This window comes from Lissotriton vulgaris, chromosome 6 (assembly GCF_964263255.1).
Source record: "Lissotriton vulgaris chromosome 6, aLisVul1.2, whole genome shotgun sequence".
Classification (NCBI taxonomy): Eukaryota; Metazoa; Chordata; class Amphibia; order Caudata; family Salamandridae; genus Lissotriton; species Lissotriton vulgaris.
In genome coordinates this window covers 178,817,881-178,835,799 of record NC_141694.1, presented here as the reverse complement: position 1 = coordinate 178,835,799, position 17,919 = coordinate 178,817,881, and positions in this window count along the sequence as shown.

Genomic DNA, 17,919 nt, shown 5'->3' with positions numbered 1-17,919 from the left:
GGAGAGCATAGTGATGACCAAGCATAAAGATGGCAAATGATTATAATGTAAAATCCAATTTTTGAAATTAGAACTAAAAAACTCCAATTTAGAAAGGCATCCTTTAGGTCTAATTGAGGAAATGTTAACCAAGAGCCTAATGGCTCTGTGACAAGTTGGTTGGGCTCTAATAAGTTGTTGCATGAAAGCCAAGTATCCAAATATTAGAAGCACTAGAAAAAGGAACAGCTTCCTTCTTGTAAGGTGATAAATGGTCAAGGAGCCCTACCTGTCCGTTGGTACCTCGAGGGCCAGCGTCCGAGCAGGAGTGGAGGTGGTTAGAAATGCGCCTGCCTGCTCCTTATATACCCGAGTTCATTGGGTAATTGATTTCAGCTGGCCGAGGAGTGGAAAATAGAGCGAGGCTACTGCGCATGCGCCAACATTCAGATGTGAACCGGGCCAGTGTTTAGGGATCTACGCGCTCAGGTAGAATTAGTCACGTGCATGCGTAGGGTTTGTTATTGTTTTAACGCCAGCACATGCGTGAAGCAGTGAAGCCCTGCGCGGTGCGCATGCGTGAAAGAATAGCAGGGCTCGCGCATGCGCGCTGGCTATTCTAGCGGCACCAGTGTGTTTAGAGAGAGCGAGGGAGTCGCGCATGCGTGCTGACTCCTCTAGCGGCGCTTGGTATTTTCAAGAGGAATGAATAGCGCGCTGCAGTTTGTTCCCAAAATTAATGTGGAAATGAATGGGGATTTAAATGAATGTGTTAAAGATGAATGGATTGTGCGCTACATTTTCTTCCCAAACTTAATGTGGAAATATATGGGGATTTGGACAGATCAGGTCATTAAATAGAACAGAGCTGAGCTTGTGGTTCTAAGACACCGAGTGGTCTTGTGTATTGCATGTTGTAGTATACCCTCATTATACTCTTCACAAATTGTAGGGGTAAGAGTGAGAGCTCATGTATAAGGTGGACATAGGTGGACTCAGGATATAATACACCAATATACCTATATATAGTAAAATAGTTACTATTTGAGTTGTGACACTGTGTTATGGGAATACAGATATATTATTCAATGCCCAAAAGAGACGATCAAATATGATTTAAGGCAAAAAATGTGTACAGTATCCTGATAAACGATTGAAATCAGGTGGGGCATAGTTATAAAGACGTCCACGTCTGTCGCCTTGCCAGTTTTTGTTGTGTTGTGTTGTAATCACCAATATACCACATGCGTCTCTCACACTTTGTTGCTCTCTTTCACTCTAGGAGAATCACGAATAGTTGGATAAATACCTGAGAACATTTGGGCTCAAAGTTCTGGTAGGATTAATCCAAATTGTTTACACACTGAGTTTTCACATAATGCAGATGCCTAACATCAACAGGTCCTGAAGAAAGCTTGGACTCCTGGTCCACATAAGCTGAAACATGTCGACCTCTATGCACTGCGCCGTTATGTAGTTATTCTTTAAGAATATTGGGCGCTACTTTTTAACCTTGACCCTGAGATAATACTTAATAAACATATTTTTTGTCTCAGGAGCCAATTTTATGTATATTTCACCTTTCTTTTTCACGAGCACTGCACTCCATCAGTCCTTCCTTTGAAATACTGTGGTTTGGAAAAGTAATTTTCAAAATCCATCTCCGCATCATTATCAGGTGCGCTGAGAGAGATCTGGGTTTATGACATGTATCCCACATGACGATACTCCACCATAAAGGGTGAGCTGATGGGAATTATTTCCAACCCAGCATTATCATTGTGATGACATGTTGGTCTAGCGGTCTTTTGGCGCGACCAACACACAGGCAATTATTTGGACCAGGTAACTCAGGTCCTGCCTGTCCCAGGCCTCCAAATGTCCCCCACCCACATGGCCAGGCCCCAACACCAGCCCAAAAAGTCGAAAAACACTCAAAAATCACCACAATCCCATGCCATCCATGCCCTCAATGATGTTTAAATTCAAGACACCCCACAGAAAGACTAGGCCCATGCACCACTCACTGCACCTGGGCCTACTGGCTAGTAAGGCTTTACAGGCACCCCAATTTTTTTAAAAAATCACCCCCTAACAGTGAGCTAAAATTCCATGACATAAATGAGAATTAAGTTAAAAAACAAATCACAGAAACAGTTGTATCATGCACCCATGACTAACCCTGGGACTACTGAATACTGTGGCTACCCACCACAATATATATTTTTTTAAAGTTGTGAAAAAAGTTTTAGAACTGTAGTTGCCTCAACTGCAATGCCCCAAACAAACAACACCAACTTACTTGTAAAATCTCAAGTCCAAAAGTGATCCAAACTCCAAAGTCCAAAAAGTCCTCAAATACAAATCCAGCAACAGTCACAGAAAGTAATCCTTACAGCTCAACAGCCAAAGGAAAAGTGACCAGTACATGCACAAAGCACTGTGAGGAGCCTGCTGGACAGGAACAGGAAGTTGGAACTCTGAGGCACTTCCTTCCTCCCACCCCACCCCAAAAAAATGGACTCCTGCACCAAAAAGTGCAGTCAACTGTCAATCTGAGGAGTTATTCTGATCAAAACCATCATTTTCACAAGGTTCATGCTTCCTTGTGCAGAATTGCAATTTTTGCAATTTCGGGAATGCGAGCTGTTCGAATCTCCAGCCGGAAGTCAGCTGCGCGCTGTCGCGGGCTTTTATGATGTACTCGCGTTGTCAAACTCTCGTCGTGCAATATGGCAAGCCGCGATAATGTAATTGCGTTAGAAAAACTCTTCTGCGATCACGCAGCAAGATCGAAATGGCGCCGCACATGCAAAACCTGAAGAAAAAACAACTCGGCGGACTCAGAATCACGGTAAGACAACGCCGCGCGTGTGATATTTTATTTGTCAAGCGCGACCAAGCAAAATAATTCGTAGATTGCGAATTTGCGGACTATTGGGTAAATTTGTGCGATTCGCGGATCGCTAAATCGTCAATAATCCACAAATTCGCCCTCAAAACCGATTTTATGCCCACGCTTACAATTTTCCACAGTGGCTCTGAAATTTGGCTCTAACCTTTGTACGCCCGCCATCTTAATCAGCCTCTATGTGTTCTATACAATGAATCCCCTAGATGCATTTACATATCTCTGTAAATCTAAACTAGACCTTCCATTGTATACAGGGAATGTGCTTCTGATATGTATGTTTTCTGTTTTCCCTGTTGCTCCTTTTCTGCAGATAGCACTCCATGAATGTTTTTATTATGTTACATAATTATGATGGCGTAAATTCAAGTGAACATTAAAACAGAAGCTCGCTCGAACATTAGCTAACTATTTCCCAAGAAGTGAATAGTTTGTTCTCTAGTTTTGTGAAGCAATTGTATTCTCTCCTCCTGGATATCTCAAATACAGGAGGATCAGTTATTTATGTTCCTTTTTCTTGTATTTTCGTTGAATAGATCTAGGAAAGAGACCGTACTGCATCAGACATTTCTATAATCAGTTGGCCAGATTTCATCGGATTAGAGCATATTTTATACCCATGGTGCGTTGATTCATTGTTGAATTATGCTCTCCCACAAATCTTGGACCCCTTGGGTTATATCTCGGGTCTATTGACATACCCCCAAAAGTAGATCGTTGGTACTTTACATTTTGTGTGGGCGCTTTTTTTTTCTTTGCTCTTCTTTAGTGTCAATTCATATACTTTTAACTCAAACCCTTGGTGGGTTTGCCTTATTGAAATCTCTTTCTTTATACAAGACTTTTTTTGTATTCTTTGTCCTTTTTACTTTCTCCTTTTTCTTCCTTTTTTCCCTTACTGTCCGTGACTTTGATTAAACTGCAATCCTCTTAAATGGTGGAGTTCCTTGCTGTTTCCTTCATCTTTTTGTCTAAAGCTTTTTTAACCTTGTGAAAGCTTTGGCCAAAGCAAATCAAATAAGTCAACACAGTTGTGGTATATAGGCTCTAGGTTTGGCAATAGATGGTTACCTCTTTGCACACACAAATCGTCTTAACAATATGATTGTATATAGTATGGTGTCTATTAATGTTGTCTTAATATGTTCATGTTTGCAATTCCTATCAAATATCCTTGTTAAGTGTATTTATATGTATATATTTTTGTTAAATTAACAGCCCCCAAGAAGTCCATTTGTATGGATGAAACGCGTTGGGTGCTCAAAACTATCAAGTTTATTGTTTTTATGCTGCTTGAAAAAAAGAAGAACTTTGACGAACAAACTGTGGACACGGTTTGAATATTTTTCCTTGTTCTTGTGGTACACCTTTGCTTTTTGTTTTTACAATCAATAAGGGACCAATACATGCCCTAGTGCTTTCCCTGAAAGCCCTTCTTGAGACAATTAGCCTCCATCCTGTTGAATGGTTTGACCACTGGTTCATCCTCTTCAGTAATATTATACCTAACTCTCCTTCTTAGGGCAACACAATTATGATGTTATCAACTAATGGACACTTTAGGAGCCTTAACAAAAAATGTTCACTCTGGGATCATTTCATTCCATTCCACTAACTTCCCCAATGTGAATCTAGTGATCCAGTAAATCAGGAAAGTATTATACTTGCTAAATGAATAAGCTGCGGTTAGGATCAAGTTCAGAACAGTGAGGAAGAAATTATCCTCATTTACGAAAGCCATACCAGGATGATGGCTATTTGTAACTTTGAAAAATCACAACGCAAAACCAGTATTTCAAATCTACATGCTAAAAGATAAACTTATGAAAGCCACCTATAAAGGACGAAGGGTCTCATTAAGAGTTGGTCAGATAGGATACATCGCTACAAACATTGAAGTAGTTTAGATTCCAAACTGATGGTATACCAATTCTGTTTAGAGTCAGGCTGGCACTAATGTTTCAGCTGTCCAATCCCTGGTGATATTACATATTGAGTGTGATAAGTCCTATGCATTCCCTAGATCTGTGAAGATCCTATTCCAGCAGTTCTAACTCCACAGCAAGGCGTGTCACCAACAACAAGAAATTTGAGTTGATCTTCCCTGTTGTTGGTCCTTTATACCAGCTATCCCATTCATGCGTATTAACTTACTAAATAGCATGTTTTACTTGTAAAGCATTACCTTCTAGAATGTAAGACTTTTTAATTTTAACCACCCTAGCTGAAAAAGACTTTCTCTGCGTACGTCTGCAAAACTATATAATACTCATCCCACCTCTCGCCGTACTTGCACCTTCTTCCAGATCTTCAAAACAAGGCCAGATAAAACTCTTCACTCCATGACTAGTTTCCCCACCTAGATTACAGAATACAACACACTGAGAATCAGAATTTCACTCTAGGTACATTATCTCTGAGCCAGTATACTGAATAACTCCAATTACCACTAGACTATTATTTTATTTGTGATTTATGGCTCTCAGAGGGCCTCACTCGCATGAATACAGAAATAAATCACACTATTCACAGCTATGATGAGGCAACAGTGAGAAGAAAAGGTTGTTTCCCCCTGCTGATAAGTCATAAAGGGATTTTTTACTGACCTGACAGGGCTTTCTGAGAACTTGAGAGCAGGTCAGGTGAACCATGACTTTCTGCTCCAGTGGAGAGCGGAGAGTACAATGCTAGGAAGGAAGCCTTAGAGGGTGGGGTGAGTAGGTGGCAAGATGCCAGGGATTTGCTCTTTTTCGAAGGAACGGTCATATTGTGTATTGCTCTTTTCATCACCCCCCTACCCCTGAGTGGCAGTTGAAAGCAGGGGTATTTGGATTTGAGGGGCATATATAATATAAAGTTATAAATGGCCTAGGAAAAGGGATTGTTTTCAACTTGGGTTCTGAATGACGTATTGAGAAAATGAACTTCTCTCTCACTCTCTATCGTAATGTCACTCAGAACAACTCTGCGAAAGAGATGCCTGTTATATATTGCTACCCATCTATAATTCTTTATTTCATAACTTACATTGTATATAGTTTGAACACTGTTGCATTACTAATGTTGGTATTTCCATTACTTGTGCTCAACCTTCATTCTGTTAAGTATAGGAGGTCCACATCAGCAACTTTGAAATACAAAGGAACTTGTTCATGTGCTTGTCTCAATATATGACTTGGTCATATGTGGCAGACTTACCTATTTTCTCATTGGTAAACTCTTTCAGTGAACTTGGTCACCTGTCGGGTCGTGTAAATTGCTGATTTGTTGGTAAAGCCACGGGATGTGCAGTAAGATTCATGGGATATTTCATTTAATTTAATTATAATACCATAAGAGAGTGGACAGGGCTTCCGAGCACAGTGCAGCTGCATTTCTTTTAAAAGGAATATGCTAAGTTGTACTTTAAACATTGTAAAAAAGTATTTGTCACACAAATTGATAGCAGTCGGTAATTTTCATAAAATAACTAACAGGCACATGCATCAACGATTTTTGCATGCGCAAACGGTGCGATTCGCTAAAATCGGCCGTTTGCGAATGCAAAATCATGTTTTGAGATGCATCATGCATTTTTGGGAAAATCGCTATTTTTAGCGAATTCCAAAAATGCGATTGCTTTTAAGGAATCGCAAATTTGCGATTCCTTAAAAGCAATGCATGAATAATTTTAAAATTGCGAATTCGCAAATAGGGGGTGCAAATTACCACGAGGTTGAACCTCGTGGTAATTTGCGAAAATGTGTTAAAATGCTCTAATTTGCATTTGAAAACACTGTCATGTTACAGACACACATGTCCTTAGGACATGTATGTTTGAAACATGCACTCCAAAATACATTTCAGGGGTGCGGGGGGGGGGTCCAAAGGACCCCCTCCTGCACCCATGGAATGCATCAACAGTTTGCGAATTCCAATTTGCGAATTCGCAATTCCCATTGATTCCTATGGGCCTTTTGACCCATAGGAATCAATGGGAAATGCGAAATCGCAAATAGAAATTCGCATAATATTTGCGATTCGGTAAAAATTGCGATTTTTGCCGATTCGCAAATATTATGCAATTTAAATCATGCATCCCGTTTTGCGATTCCTTATTTGCGATTCCTTAAAAATCGCTAATAAGGAATCGCAAAACGTTTTATTGATGCATGTCACCGTTACTCCTTATGCTACCGAACTGCCAAGGACAAGGGAGTATATGCAACATGGGGTTGAATTTATTTTAGAAAAGGTGTACTGTTCTGGAATTTGATTGACTTGAACTGAACAAGCAATTGACGGTTACTGTTAGATAACATTAGGATTAAAAGGAACATATTGTTGGTGACTGTCTTCTCTGCTGGATTTCTTAGAGGACGTCCACAGAAAATAAAATAGATATCAAAAGCATACTGATTCAAACAGATACAAAATGCAAATTCAAGGATTTAGGACGAGCAAATCCAAATTCATTCAAAGGTTACAGTTGTGTATAGTTTTTTATACTACTTGAAGAATAAATCAGGAAAGGAGTTTATATATATATATATGTGTATATATATATATTACCTACTGGCGTTCGCCAGTAGGTATATATAGTTAGGATAAATTCCCTATGGGACTTTTGAAAATTCTATGTCTAATAACTTTGGCGTTTGTGGATGGAATCGGCTGAAATTTTCAGGAAAATGGCACATTTTGTTTCTGAGCAGCTCCTGAAAATTTGGTGGGGTTTCGTCAAGGGGGGGCTGAGAAAAAAGGGGGGTCCCAAAACGCGTTTTTTGCATTGAGTTTTCCATAGGGCGGTTGGACTCACTTTTAGCTCGAACGGCTGAATGGATTTGCACGAAACTTGGCAAAATTGTAGGGACTGTTAGCCCGATGTGCCTTTGCTAGGTCTCAATATATGTGCTCCAGTAGTTTTTGAGAAATTAACGTTTAAATCAAGATATATATCTGTAACAGCGCTCTGGGCAGCGATCCGGTCCGCTTACTTTTCGCTTATCGGAACTTTGCGCGCAGAAAGCTGATTGGCTCTCCGGTGTCTGTCAACATTCTAAACAGTCCGGAGCGGCCGCCATCTTGTCTCTCGGTAGGATCGAGAGAGAAGAAGAGGTGAAAAACGAAGGGTGAATTTAATGAAAGGGGGCAAGGTATCCCCCTCTTGACCCCCTAGGAATGTTGTTGGGGTTATTAAAGGGACCCGTGGGGAAAAGAAAAAATAAATGATTTTTCACGGTAGAAGCGCTTCACGGGCCGCGAACTGGGCCGCAAACTGGTAGCGAAACGGGAATTCGCCATTTTGTGCTTCGTAAATTAAATTACTAGTTATAAGTGGGTACGGGAGACGTATCCTAATCCCCTATGTTTCCTGAGGGTGGGTGAGGAGGCTGATATATGTTGATACATCTCTTCCAGCGGCTGTGCGTGAGCTTTTTTTTTTTTTTTGCTGCGTGACAGTCCGGAGCGGCCGCCATCTTGTCTCTCGGTAGGATCGAGAGAGAAGAAAAGGTGAAAAACTAAGGGGGAATTTAATGAAAGGGGGCAAGGTATCCCCCTCTTGACCCCCTAGGAATGTTGTTGGGGTTATTAAAGGGTCCCGTGGGGAAAATAAAAAAAAAAAGATTTTTCACGGTAGAAGCGCTTCACGGGCCGCGAACTGGGCCGCAAACTGGTAGCGAAACGGGAATTCGCCATTTTGTGCTTCGATAATTAAAGTACTAGGTATAAGGGGGTGCGGGAGACATATCCTAATCCCCTATGTTTCCTGAGGGTGGCTGAGGAGGCTGATATATGTTGATATATCTCTTCCAGCGGCTGCGCCATCTTGCCTTTTTTCGAATGCCACAATTTTGTCGTGCACGGCAGCCATTTTAGATGCCAGGCTGGTCCCAGGCTATCACCTACCCCTGCGGATGTAGTTTATGGCCCCAGCTGTAGAGAATTCAGACATGCCAATCCTCCTGATTCAGGCGTGTGAGTACTGATTTCAGTGCTAGTCTCCCGCCTCCCGATTTCTGCAAGCAAAAACCCGGGGGCATATTACTAACAACTAGCGATAATTTTTGTCTATAACTTGTTTAGAGACAAAAATTATCGCCGCACATCGGCGATTTTTATCGCAGATAAACCTTGCTATTATCGCAGAAAAGTCAGCGATATTCATGTATTATCGACCTAATGCTCTTAGCCATGTTATCCACCTCCCATTGGATAACATGGCTAAAACCTGCTCAGGGCAGGTGTTAGCTTTTGGAGATATTCGCGCTTAGTGCGAATATCTCCAAAAGTTGGTAATAGAAGGTAGCGATGTTAGGGACTGTTTCCAGTCGCTAACATCTTGGCACGCCACTTTGCATGTCATTAGTGATAAGTATCACTGACATGCAAAGCCGGGCCCAAGATGGTCGCTATCTCCTTTTAGGTGTCACTAACTGGTGTTAGCGACAGCTTGATAATAGGGAAATAATTTTATCTCCGCTTTCATGGTTTTTAAAGCCAAAAAAGCGGAGATAAACCCTCTTGCTAATATGCCCCACGATTCCTTGGGGGTTTCAGCTGATAGGGCTTGGTATTGTGTTACATGGTAATTTTTCCATGAAACGTCAGAGGGTCGATGTAGGGGTTCTAGAAGAGGTGATAAACCATTTAAGCCTCATGAACAAGCGCATGGTCTTTTAAAGATTTCTGAAGTACTCGGGGCGGCGGTGTGTGTGTGCCCTCTTTCAGGAGCGGGCGGGGGGGCACTGCCAGCAACTTGCCAGGTCAGGTAGTGTTCAACACGTGCATCACCCTTTCTCTGCTTGCTATTGCGCTCCATGCTTCGGAAAGGTAAGAAAAAGAACGTGCATTTGAGTTTGAAATGTCCGATCCTGCAGCAGCACACTTCCAAAGCCCACACATGACAATAACCCGATTCAAGGCCCCATTCACCCGTTTTTCAAAAAATAGATAACACTCCAACAAAGTAAGGTTATAAAACTTTATTAACTTTTAACGATAATGAACAGAACAAAAACTAAAAACATTTAAACATTTATTAACACAAAAAGCAACAATGGTTAGAAGCTGTCTTTTGTGCGAATAGTCCCAAGGCAGCACAACGTGCAGAGTTCTGGACGGCACCCAGGTGATGTCGCCTGGGTGCCGCACTGGTTTAGGGATCCTACAATGCTGCTCCGAAAATTGGCGTGGGGCGTCCCGGGTGGGGCGGGGGGAGGCCTCGTCAGTAGCGGTCTGTTGTGCGAATAGTCCCAAGGCAGCACAACGTGCAGAGTTCTGGACGGCACCCAGGTGATGTCGCCTGGGTGCCGCACTGGTTTAGGGATCCTACAATGCAGCACAGAAAAACAGCGTGGGGCGTCCCGGGTGGTGCGGGGGGAGGCCTCCTCAGTAGCGGTCTGTGTCCAGTGTCACATGGCTGACACAACATGTACGACAGGCACCCAGGTGATGTCCAGTAAACTGCCGTACTGGTTTTGGTATCCTACAATGCTGCTCCGAAAATTGGCGTGCGGCGGCCCGGGGGGGGGGGGGGGAGGCGGCGTGAACGGGCCTCCCCAGGTGGCGGCCATCTAGCTGAGTTGCGCTCGCTCTTGCGGCCACAGCGTCTCGCTCACCATGTTGTGGAGTTGCTCCCACTCTTGCAGTGCAGCGATAGGCGGCTGCCACATGGCTGTCAAAATGGCGGACGGCTCTTCGGTTTTGGGCCTGGTCCACTGAAATGGCCCTGGGACACCTTGGAAGTCGGACGCTTGCCTGCTAGGGCTTGGGCTCCATTCTCGAAAAGCGTCCCCTCAGCCGTGAAGATTGTATAAAAGTCTTGGGGGCCCCCGACTCCCGCAGGCTTCCGGTGGGGAGCGGCTGCCATGATTGCTCGCGGAATGACCACGACGGAGCCACGAGATGGTGGTGCTCTCATGCTGACGCCAGCTTCAGTCTGAATGATCCAGAAACAAGGTGGGGCTTTCATCGTTTGGGAAAAAAAATGTTCTAAACCAATGAAAAGTGTTATTTTTAGGTCATATGACCAAGCCTTCCATCTTTAGGAAACCAAAAGAAAAATGAACCAATGAAAAGTTTTATAAACAAGTCACATGACCTGTTCTGCGGCATAGGGCTACAAAAAGCGTAGAAAATCCGTTGGCACGTGAGGCGGCGTCAGTAGCGGACCGATGTGCGAATAGGCCGAAGGCAGCACAACGCGTCGAGATCCGGATGGCACCGAGGTGGTGTCCAGCAAATTGCCGCACTGGTGTGGCCATCCTACAATGCTGCGCCGAAAGACGGCGTGTCCAGCTGAGTTGCGGTCACTGTCAGTAGCGGACCGATGTGCGAATAGGCCGAAGGCAGCACAACGCGTCGAGATGCGGATGGCACCGATGTGGTGTCCAGCAAATTGCCGCACTGGTGTGGCCATCCTACAATGCTGCGCCGAAAGACGGCGTGTCCAGCTGAGTTGCGGTCACTGTCAGTAGCGGACCGATGTGCGAATAGGCCGAAGGCAGCACAACGCGTCGAGATCCGGATGGCACCGAGGTGGTGTCCAGCAAATTGCCGCACTGGTGTGGCCATCCTACAATGCTGCGCCGAAAGACGGCGTGTCCAGCTGAGTTGCGGTCACTGTTGCGGTACAGTGACTCGAACGCACCGAGATCCGGATGGCACCGAGGTGGTGTCCAGCAAATTGCCTCACTGGTGTGGCCATCCTACAATGCTGCGCCGAAAGACGGCGTGTCCAGCTGAATTGCGGTCACTGTTGCGGTACAGTGACTCGAACGCGCCGAGATCCGGATGGCACCGAGGTGGTGTCTAGCAAATTGCCGCACTGGTGTGGCCATCCTACAATGCTGCGCCGAAAGACGGAGTGTCCAGCTGAGTTGCGGTCACTGTTGCGGTACAGTGAGTCGAACGCGCCGAGATCTGGATGGCCAAGTTTCAAGTTTCATCTGGCAGTTTTTCTCCATCCCTCCTGGATCAAAGAAGGTGAATGCTAAATATGCCACCTGCCTCATCTGAACATATGAAGTTAACTTGTATACACTGTGGTGCTATGCTGTCCTATGGCAACATGAGCATCAACCTGATGAATACGGCATTCGAAAATCATAAATGCCCTAATGCACCCAAGAAGTAATTTTTTTTTTGCTCCAGTTGAGCCGTTTTCAATGCCTGTTTTTTGTTGTTTCCCCTCCATCAAGAACAAAACAAAAATACAAGGCGCTAAGATCCGAATGGCAAGTCCTGGATGTTGAGTGCCTCAGTTGAGAGTTCTGAGCAGTGCTTGTAAGACTGTCTGAAGCTTATTTGCACCTGCTGCAGCTTCACTAGGTCCGGCGGAACTTTTTTCCTTTTCCTTTCTGCTTCTTTTCCTACAATGCGTTTCATCTAAAGACACGACCAGGTCCCTGAATGTGTGCAGGGGGACGCTATTGATTGAATGAAAATGGCGGCTTGACACAAAGCTGACTCAAGCGTTACTGTTGGTGCTATACAGACAAAAATTGGTTTTCAGTTTGTACATTCTTCAGGTTTTTTTTTCCATCCAAGTCTGATTGAGAGTTTGTAGAAAAATGGCTTCAGATTTTCCACATACTACTCTTCAACATTCTTCCTAAATGTAACAATGTGAAACTCACTAGGAGAACGGCTGTTTTTGTTTCCTTTCAAAATGCTGCCACCAATATTTTCTGAATGGAAGACATCATCTTGTAACATAAAGGGCCGAAAGGGGTTCTGGTCTGGCCGATGGTTGGTGGAGACATTTTGACTATATCTTGGACCTGCCCGGCCTCGCCCAAAATGGCGCCGGTATAAATGGGACTCGTAACTCTTTGCCCGCAAATGTATATCTAGAAAATGTTATTGTAAGTGGCCCTGTCGTATTTTAATTACAAAATGTACGTCCACCGATACCGCAACTGTTAGACACCTTTGTTCTTGTCACCTAATGGCCCGCTCGTTACGTTCTTCTACAGTGTAAATGTCTCCTCATCATATACGATTTGAGTTTGCTCCGTGGCCGGCCCACGTGGTTATAGGCCCGTATTTGTATACTGACATTTTCACAATAAAGGTTTTTAAAACAAAACACGGTAGTAGTATTTTCATTTGTAAAGTTTTTACTTTTAGTGACTGTTTTCGAATCAGTAAAAGGCAAGTGAAATAAAGCAGTCCAATTACATGACGGATAAAAGGTATAATATGTAGGAACGCAGTAAAGATAAATGGTCAAGGGCAGTTGTGTTTTTCATGTCTGCAACATAAAGTGATCGATAAGAATCTGATAATCAGGCGCATCGGCGACTAAGACAGCAGGCCGAATCTCTTTTACTCAACGGCTCCGTCATGGAAGGAAGAAACGCCCTTTTTCTCGAAAAAGGAATATATTTTACTTGCCAGACAGTTGTAAATTTTCCGGGAAAGTACATTAGCCTGGAATATTATAACATATGTTTGAAAAAAAAATATTGTTCGAAAATAATAAAAAGCGTAATTTTTAGGTCATATGACCAAGCTTTTCATCATTAAATTAACAAAAGTAAAATGAACCAATGAAAAGTTTTATTAACAAGTCACATGACCTGTTATGCTTACGTTACGCGCTGCGCGCCGCGCCTCGGATCACTTCTGGGTGCGCTAACGCGGCGTGTCATAAAACGCATTACGCGACAACGTAGGTCAAGAATATAGTCTAAATGTCTCCACCAACCAGCGTTCAGAACACAACCCCTTTCAGCAGTCCAAAAAGTTCTGTTAAATGACAACAGAGGGGACAGGCAACAAGAACCATCAGTCAAAGAGGGGAGGGCAAGTTCTTCTCTTCCGGGTCATGTTGGGGCGCTACCGGAACTGATCGAATTGGTAGTCTACAGTGTTTCTGGATGTTTCAGACTAAAGCTGGCGTCAGCATGAGACCACTACCATCTCGTAGCTCCGTCGTGGCCATTCCACGAGCAATCATGGCAGCCGCTCCCCACCAGAAGCCTGCGGGAGTCGGAGGCCCCCATGACTTTTGTAGAATCTTCACGGCTGAGGGGACGCTTTTCGAGAATGGGATCCAAGCCCTAGCAGACAAGCGTCCGAGTTCCAAGGTGTCCCAGGGCCATTTTAGTGGACCAGGCCCAAAACCGAAGAGCCGGCCGCCATTTTGAGAGTCCTGTGGCAGCCGCCTATCGCTGCACCGCTAGAGCGGGCGCATCTCAACTACATGGTGAGCGAGACGCTGTAGTCGCAAGAGCGGGCGGAAAGCAGCTGAATGGCGGAAGAGGCACAGTGTAGCAAAAGCGGGCGGAATGGCAACTAAAACGATAAAGGGGCGCCTCACTACAGCTTGTCTTCAGGTCAAATGGATTGTGGGACAAGGTCCAGAATTGAAGAGTCATCAAAAGGCAAAAAGTACCGCCGGACCCCGGGAGCCGGCCGCCTATGTCGGGGGCGATCTCAGGCTACACCAGTGCTATAAGACTTGGGGAGGGTGTCGGAGCCAAGCGTCTTCTCCGAGTCCATGGCCATCACAGCGCCCCTCAGGGGCCTCCGTCAAGCTGTTTAGGAAGGTAACATATCATATTGTTTTCTAATGCAGTCAGGTCCACAAACGACACTCACTTACTTTGAGAATAGTGAAGCTGCAGTAGGAGGAAATAAGCTTCAGACAGTGTTACAAGCGCTGCTCAGAACTCTTAACTATGGCACCCAACATCCAGAACTTATGCTATTTGAGAATGGTAGTGACATCGAAGCATCTCGGGGACCAAAACCATTAACGTACTTTCACGTATGAAAATCTTACTTGGGGAGGGGGCAGGAGCGAAGCGCCCCCTCCCAGTCAGCGCCACCACACCGTATGTTGAAAATCTGAAGCCATCGTTCTACAAAGTCAACCAAACTTGGAATGAAAAATCTAGAAAAATGTACAAACTGAAAACCAGTTTTGGTCTGCATAGCATCAGTAACAACGCTTGAGTCAGCTTTGTGTCAAGCCGCCATTTTGATTCAACAAAGCACAGGCATCGAAAAAGGCTGAAATTCAGAACTCTAAACTATGGCACCCAACATCCAGGAGCTTGCTATCCGGATCTTGGAGCCTTGTGCTGTTTTCGATCTATTCACACATCGGTCCACTACTGACATCATCTTATAAACCAACGTTATGTAAATAGTTTTTTAATAAAATGTTTTACCCTATTTCTTTGCTGGTGTGTTGTCTATATTTTTAATATTTGCATAGGGTTTGTCATTATTTTGTGCGGGATGGGTGATGGAGCCGAGCTGTCTTGCAGCCCTCATGGTGTGGGGCTCAGTTCATCTCACTATTTTCGTATTTCTCAAGAAGGGTTGTTCCTAATATTTCTATTTTAGCGAGGTCAAAAAGAGATCCAATTAGTGGCCTACTGATTTTGCTCGATTACTTTTATTTTTTTACACGATTTTTCACTATCTGCAAAGACTAAACAGAGTATTGCGACTTTGTGCTTGTTTGTAAATAGAGAATGATCCAAAGAGAACCAATTCTAAAACAGTAAATGCTTGGACAACAAACAATCAAATGGAGAGACAAGGAGGTACGACGGATTACAACGGGGGTAAAGGCCTGCGTTAACTACCCTTCTGTATCTGCAAAGAGAGAGTACTAACAAAGGCAAAAGAGGGGAGGGGGGGGCAGCGTTCAAAGCACATCAGCGTGCATAAATATGAAAATGTTTTTATCTATCACGTACTTGACATTTTAAAGCTTTTCATATTTGCTATTAAAAAACCAATGAAATTCACAGAAAAAACCATAGGTTATAGTGGATATATAGTTAGGAATTTGCATTTACAAAACCTTGAAAATTCAATGAAAAAACCATAGGTTATAGGCCATATATAGTTAGGAATTAGCATTTACAAAACCTTATTTTACTCGCATAAAACCATTGAAATTCCATATATAGTTAGCTAACTATAAGCGCTAACTATATATCGCGCACCCGCAATCCACTGCTGATGATGTCACATATTACATCATTCATGACATGGTCAGTGACATCACTGATGACATCACTGATGACATCTCAAATGACATCACTGATGACAACTCAAATGATATCAATGATGACATCTCAAATGACATCACTGATGACAACTCAAATGACATCACTGATGACATCTCATTTGTCATCACTGATCACATCACTCATGTGATAATACAATGAACCTCTTCAGACTCTAATATAACCTTACATACACTCAGTATAAACAGACACTCACAGACTGTCACTCATCCATGGACTTACTCACACACCTAGTCAGTCATGCAAAGAATCAATCACACCTCCATTTCCTCAACTATACAGTTATACACATCTTACTTATTCAAACATATAATAACACATATTTACTCTCTTATATAATCCCTGATACAAGCTCACAGTGATCGATACAGCCACTCACACATTCACTGGCTCTTATGTTCAGTTATTTATATATCTCAACTCTCACATGTATTGTGTTTTACATACGTACTTACTTGCACATGTAGCAATGAGAAATCCATTCACTCACCAACACACCCATGCACAGTCAACCGCTCATATAGCTGTTTCCACATGCACTCTTGAACTCATACTCCTAGTGAATCAACTGCTTACACATCTATGCACAGAGTCACGCACCTCCCAGCCACCCACACACACACTCAGCCTCCCATTCAAATATTTGGGCAACCAATCAATAACCCATATGGCTACTCTTATAGCTACTGATCAACACAAGCAGCAGTTTACACAACAACAAACATACTGATGCACGAATTAAGACAGTTTAGTCACTAACCCATGCACTCAGTGAGACACATTTAATCACTCACTCATACAGTCAGTCATGCACCTACTAAATTCTTCATCCAGACACTTATACATCCACTCATTCTTCAATATGTGAAACATATTTTAACTTTACAGAAACATACAGTCACTGGATGTTGTAATCAGTGATGTCATCAGTGATGTCACTGACCATGTCATGAATGATGTAATATGTGACATCATCAGCAGTGGATTGCGGGTGCGCGATATATAGTTAGCGCTTATAGTTAGCTAACTATATATGGAATTTCAATGGTTTTATGCGAGTAAAATAAGGTTTTGTAAATGCTAATTCCTAACTATATATGGCCTATAACCTATGGTTTTTTCATTGAATATATATATATATATATATATATATATATATATATATATATATATATATATATATATATATATATATATATATATATATATATATATATATATATATATACTAGCAGCCCGTCCCAACGTTGTCCGGGTATAAATTGCTGCCGGACACTAGTATATTGTTTTGTTGGATTTGGTTTTGAGAGCATTTCTTATCTGTGACAGGCCTGTTCAGTAGTGTGTGAACTCGAGTTTCCCTACTTTATTTTTACTTGCATTACTATATAGCGCGAACTCGACAACATGGCATGAGCACAATTTACATTACAGAAGAACATATTCATTTGTGGTAGGCACGGTGAGACAAAGCGATGTGCCTGGAATCACAGGATGTTGAGCTGATGCCGAGATTCAAACTTAGCTCCCCAGCTCTAAAGTTCGCAATTCTAGAACTTGTGGCGGGAGGTGTGTCTAAAAGTGTATGTCGGTGCTGGCCATCAATGAGAGAGACCTGTGCATTTTTTCAAATCGGTGGTGAAAAAATTTGAGTATGTTGCTGGAGATATGGGCCGCCGTGCCACAAATGTACTTACCGGGGGAGGGTAAACACCCATTATTCCGCAACTTTCTTTCCGCAGACCATCACTCCGCATACTTTCATTACGAAAGTATCATGACTCCGCAATGCCATTATAACGCATGGCATTACATTTTATATGCTTTACCACACATACATTTACAAAGAATTTGTTGCAAATGAATGAATGGTAAACGCATGTTTTTTTTTAAATGTTTGGATAAGGTAAGTATGGGTATAGGGGTATATGTTTTGGGGTACTGAGGTATATGTTTTGGGGTGTTTGGGTATTTTAAGGGTTCAGATATAGT